Source organism: Gekko japonicus, unplaced genomic scaffold (assembly GCF_001447785.1).
Source record: "Gekko japonicus isolate JY-2015 unplaced genomic scaffold, Gekko_japonicus_V1.1 scaffold2312, whole genome shotgun sequence".
NCBI lineage: Eukaryota > Metazoa > Chordata > Lepidosauria > Squamata > Gekkonidae > Gekko > Gekko japonicus.
This window is the reverse complement of record NW_015162019.1, coordinates 208,890-214,429: the sequence shown is the minus strand read 5'-3', so window position 1 is coordinate 214,429 and position 5,540 is coordinate 208,890. Positions and strand designations below refer to the sequence as shown.

At 50.2% G+C, this 5,540-nt stretch overlaps 1 pseudogene; it reads right to left on the bottom strand.

Annotated features, from left to right (window-relative positions):
* Positions 1-2,854: 2,854 nt before the first annotated feature.
* Positions 2,855-5,540, bottom strand: part of LOC107105511 — a 10,292-nt pseudogene continuing 7,606 nt past the window's right edge.

Sequence of the window (5,540 nt, the reverse complement as noted above, 5' to 3'; positions counted from 1 at the left end):
CCACTGGCGGGAGGGGAAGGGAGGCGACGCGGGCAGCCGAGCGGCTTTAGCGCACGTGCGTACGTGCATCGAACGTGTGTGTGTGTGTGTGTGTCGGCGAGAGCGGGCGCTTGCGACGCGGGCGCGCTGGACGGCCGGACCTGGCAGGCACGCCGAGGAAACGTGGTGGAAGGGGGCAGGCCGGGATTTGTCCGACGACTGGGCATCCCCGCAGGTCAGGCGTGGGTTCAGCGGTCAGGAGTAAGAGGGGGGAGGGCGAGCTCGTATTGCAAGTAAAAAGAGGGGGGACCCCTCCCCACGAAGGGCTTGCTCTAAAACAAGGGCTTTTTATTATACCTTCTCTGTTCCGTTTCTGATTTTATCCCCCCTCTTCAAAAAAAAAAAGTCCAAATAATAATAATAATTTTGGAACTGGGAGTACTTGACCTTTGGTGAGCCAGGAATCGGGGCCACTGTCCAGCAAGACTTGGGTAAGACTTGCTTTTCTCTCTCCCTTCTGAAGCTTTGAGTAAAGAGCAATGCTGTTGGGCATGGGGGGGGTGTTGGCCGCAGTTCTGGTGGGCCAGTGTTCCAAGTGTGGAGCCCTGGCCCACCCTGTTCAGTGTCCCACTGGATCAAGGTGTGTCCCACCTCACATTCAGCATCCCGTTTCCAAGAATGACCAGGAAAACCAGTCCAGGAAGCCCACAAGGTGGACGTGATGAAGATAGCAAAGTCTCCTGTGATTTAGCTTTAGAATCTGGTGTTCAGAGGTAGACTCTGCATATCTGTGGACACACCCGTTGTATCTCTTCTCCATGCGTTTCTAGAAAGCCTTCTTAGGGGCCAAAACTACATGTGTGGTGGGAGTTTTGTGTTCTGAGCTCCCAGTATTTTGGGTTTTGTAAAAACTTTTCTCAGGTTTCCAGGACTCTCCTGAGAACTGAGATTAAAGAAAACCGTTGGGAGCTCTGGATGCAAAGCACCCAGGATGCGTCTGGGGTTGATCTCTGGTAGTGACCATTGCCACAGCCTGTGGCAGGGAATTCCCTAGGTGAATTCTGTGTCGTATGAAGGCTTCTTTTGGTCCTAAATCCACAGAGCCCAATGTTTCCTCCACTTTTTCCATCCATTATATTATAAGCCTCCCTCATCTCCCCCCTCCCAGTTTGTGCTTTCCTAAACTGATATGTTCTCAATTCAAGCTTCATTCATAGGGAAGGTGCCTCAATTGTTATGCACCTTTTCCAGCTCTACAGCCTCCTCTTCAAGAATCGTGGTGCCCTAGGGTCAGTCTCAATCCAGATCCTTGGCAGATTTGTGGACATACATCTCTCCATATACCGAGTCACACCAGAACTTCAGTATTGATTCTTCTGACTGATAACAGCTCTCCAGCTTCCCAGGCAGTGAAGGGTCTTTCCCAAGACCTGAAGTCCTTTAACTGGAGATGCTGCCAAGGATCAGACCTGGGAGTTTCTGCAAGCCAAACAGGTTGTAGGATGCTGGTCGGTCAAACCTTAATTTTTTCTTTTAAAAGTCTGTAGGGAACTCACAACCACTGTTCAGGAACCTTGTTACTTAACGTCAGATAATCAAGGGTTGCTTTACGGTGATAGCAATAAGGCCCTTTGCTCATGCTCAGAGGTATCATCTACTGTTACAGCTTCCCAGCCTGAGGTGTAATTTAGTAATTGTGTCTCCCAATAAGAGATTGTTTGCTCCCTGTTGTTTATCTCTGGTTTGCTTCCTGTTACCCCAGTTGCAAGAACAGCGCTATGTCAACAGGTTACCTAGAAGGAAGCGGTTAATATTTTAACAAGAGCCTAGAGATTCTCTTCGTATATCCCCCAAGGCAAATCTATTGGCTTTTGTCTAGTTTCCAAAACTTCTCTTCCCCCCACCCCCAACTTAAGCAATTGATAGCAAACACTTTTCAATAATTAATCGGTACATTTCTGAATGGTATCCAAGATTTTCTTTCTGAGACTCAACAGGACGGATTCTTGCATGTCTTGTGATGTAGTGACTGGAGGCACAGTTCAGTCCTGTCAACTTCCGCAGCCCTTGTTGAGTCTCGGCACTGTTTGCTTCTAGCTGGTCTCCAGGGGTAGGAAGTGGCTAATTAAAGCGTGCCTTGTCAAGGGAGCTGCTGGTTACCTTGGTGCAAGTGCCTGGATAACATCGCTTTTTCCATTCCACATAGGTTTCTGATTTGGGGTAATAGGGGGTGCAGAGGGAGAGGAGAGCCTGTATACTCTTGTGGCTTGATGTAACCTGACTGCATTCTTGCCAACACTTTCCTGTCAAACAAACTCTGGATGCAGTTGAGTTTACATGCAGATCCATCATCTGATAGCCAGTTTGGTTAGATCCCTTGGGGGGGATTGGCCCATGCCAAGAAGCCACGTGAAAGGGGCAGTGTGCCTAGTTCAGGGGAACAGCTTCTTCCAGGCTTAGTGAAGTGCGTTGGATATTCCAAGAAAGCCCATTCTAATCTGGAGAACCGGGTTTGATTCCCCACTCCTCCACATGCAGGCAGCTGGGGGACCTTGGGTCAGCCACAAGTTCTCTGAGCTCTCAAGAGCAGGTCTCAGTCAGAGGTCTCTCAGCCCCACCTACCTCACAGGATCTCTCTCATGGGGAGAGGAGGGGAAGCCGCCCTGAGACTCCGAGTGAAGGGTGGGGTATAAATCCAGTCTCTTTTTCTCTGCGGAAGGAGGGGACCCCATCAACCCCTCCCAATCCCACCAAAAAATCCAACAACTGGTTGTGTTGGACGAAAAGAGGGTAGCCATTGCCTTTGCATCCTGTAATGCAGAAGGGCAGGAGGAATCGCACCAGGCCAGAAGAGACAAGCCCTAGAATATCGATGCTAGGCAGAAACGGGGCTTGGTTTGGCCGAATTGAAGTTGACAGCAGCGAGGAGGGGGCTCCCTCGAAAGGCCTGCTGCAGGGCGAGGCTGTGTGGTGGACAGGAGAGTGATGAAGGCCTAGTGAGAACGACAGAAGAGCCAAGGCCCGTTCCCTTGGAGCACAAGAAAAGCACTGCTGCGTCAGGTCAAGTTTAGCATTGTGTTTCCCACAGTTGCCAGCTGAAGGCTTGCAAGCAAGCCATGGAGGCCAAAGCCTCCCCCAGTTGTTGCCCCACTAAGTGATGTTTGGAGGTACACTGCCTTTGAATATGGAGGTTCTATTAAGCCATACTAACGAATAGCCATTCATGAGCTTCTCCATAACTTTGGCTAATATAATTTTAAAGCTTCCCCCCGCCCCCTTGCTCTGTCTCAGTGGCTCAGGCATTTTCTATCCTCTGGAAGTCTTGGAAAGTTGTGTGTATGTGCGCGCGCATGTGCGTGATTTGGAGCTGTCCTTCCTGAGCTAAGGCATCTCTGTTCTGCACCAGGATGGCCTCCCAGCGGGAGAACGCTCTTTCCCCATTTTATTTATTTCCCTTGCTAATAATCAGCATTTTGACAACATAAAATGCTTTCCAAGGCAGCCCAAAGGTGATAAAGCAGCTTTAAACGTCCAAACAATAAGATGGCATCGACAAAACCCGTTTCAGAACTAACAAAACAGATGTCCTGATGGCCTGGTAGAAGAACGTGGAAGATGCTGATGAGTGGATTCCTGATGGCCTGGTAGAAGAACGTGGAAGATGTGACCTGTCCCTGGAAAAAGTTTCCAGAAAGAGGGACAGCAACACATCTCTGGAGGATTCCACAGTGCCGGAGCTGCAGTGCAAAAAGATCCTGAATCTGGCGTGGCCTTTGTTCCTCCTTTTCTCTCCAAAGGAGCAAGGAATCATCTGCTGCACCATCTCTTCATATAAGTTAGGAGAACACGAGAGCAATTACATTGCAGCAGAGTCCAGGAGCACCTTAGATAGCAACAAATTTTTCAGGTATGAGCTTTCAAGAGTCCGATACCAGCAGAGCATTGCTCTCTGGTCGATGCATGAAGGGTCATCCACCTAAGAACCTTGTGGAGCAGAACGGCTTCTCATCTACTTGGAATTTTTTGATTGACTAAAGAGTGCACTGCTGGGCTGAAGCTAAAGCCAGGGTTCGGGAGCACTGCTGTCCATCCCCACCTCCATCTGTGCTGGAACTAGAGCCAAAGAGCAATTGCTTTGCAGTACACGCTGTCCATCCCCACCTCCATCTGTGCTGGAACTAGAGCCAAAGAGCAATTGCTTCTTAGACTAAACCCTGCTGTCAACTTGGGGCTGAGACTCAAGAAGAAGAAGAGATTGGATTTATACCCTGCCCTTCACTACCCAAGGGAGTCTCAGAGCGGCTTACAAACTCCTTTCCCTTCCCCTCCTCACAACAGACGCCCTGTGAGGTGTAAGTCCTGGGGCTGAGAGAGCTCTTGACAGAAACTGCTCTTTTTCAAGAACAGCTCTTATCAGAATTGTGGCTTGCCCAAGGTCATCCAGCAGCTGCGAGTGGAGGAGTGGGGAATCAAACCCGGTTCTCCCAGATCAGAGTCCGCGCACTGAACCACTACACCAAACTGGATCTGAAAGACCTAGGTTCAAATCCCCACTCTGCCATTAAAGCTTGCTGGGTGACCTCGGGCCAGTCTTGGCATTCTTTCCTCGTCAGGAAGTGTGGTGTAGAGCCAGTCCGGTGTAATGGTTAAGCGTATCGGGCTAGTATTCAGTAGACCCAGGACCAAACCCCCCAGCTGTGCCACGGAAGCTCACTGGAAGACTTTGGGCCGCTCACACTCTCTCAGCCTGACTTACCTCATAAGGTTGTTGTGAGGGCAAAATGGAGGAGAGGAGCAGTGTTCCCTCTAAGCTGAGTCAGTGTGAGCTAGCTCACTGTTTTTTAAGCCTCCGGCTCACACATTTTTGCCTTCGCTCAGGAAGGGTGGGCTCCAGAGCAAACGGATTTATGCAGCAGCCAAATGGCTCGCTCACAGCTGCAATGCCAGTAAGCTCACAAAGTAGAATTTGCGCTCACAAGACTCCGCAGCTCAGAGGGCGCACTGGATAGGAGGAGGATGTGAGCCACTCTGGGTCCCCACTGAAAAGAAAAGCAGGGTCTAAAATGAAGTAAGTGCACAAATAAATAACAAATCTCCCTTAAAAGAGGCATCTCGGGAAAGAGGGCTGGGAGAGGCTTCTCTCTCCTGAGACCCTGGAGAACTTCAGCTGACTGCAGTTCTCCATACCGGGGTGAGGCGGGACCAGCCGCCTTCTTGGCAAAAGGGCAACAAAGGTCCTTGACCACAGGACAGCTGCTGACCAGCACTCCTCGACTCTTCGGCCCTTATTTGCTTCTCGAGGTCACCCAGCAAGCTTTAATGGCAGAGTGGGGATTTGAACCTAGGTCTTTCGGATCAGATTCAGGAGTTGCGGTGGCTCAAGTGGTTAAGACGCTGAACTGCAGGCTGTGGAAGGTCAGGAGTTCAGGAGTTCGAGACCCGGATGCCGCATGACAGAGTGAGCTCCCATCTCTAGTTCCAGCTCCTGCCAACCTAGCAGTTCGAATGCAAGAAATTGCAAGTAGATAAATAGGTACCACTTCAGTGGGAAGGTAACAGCG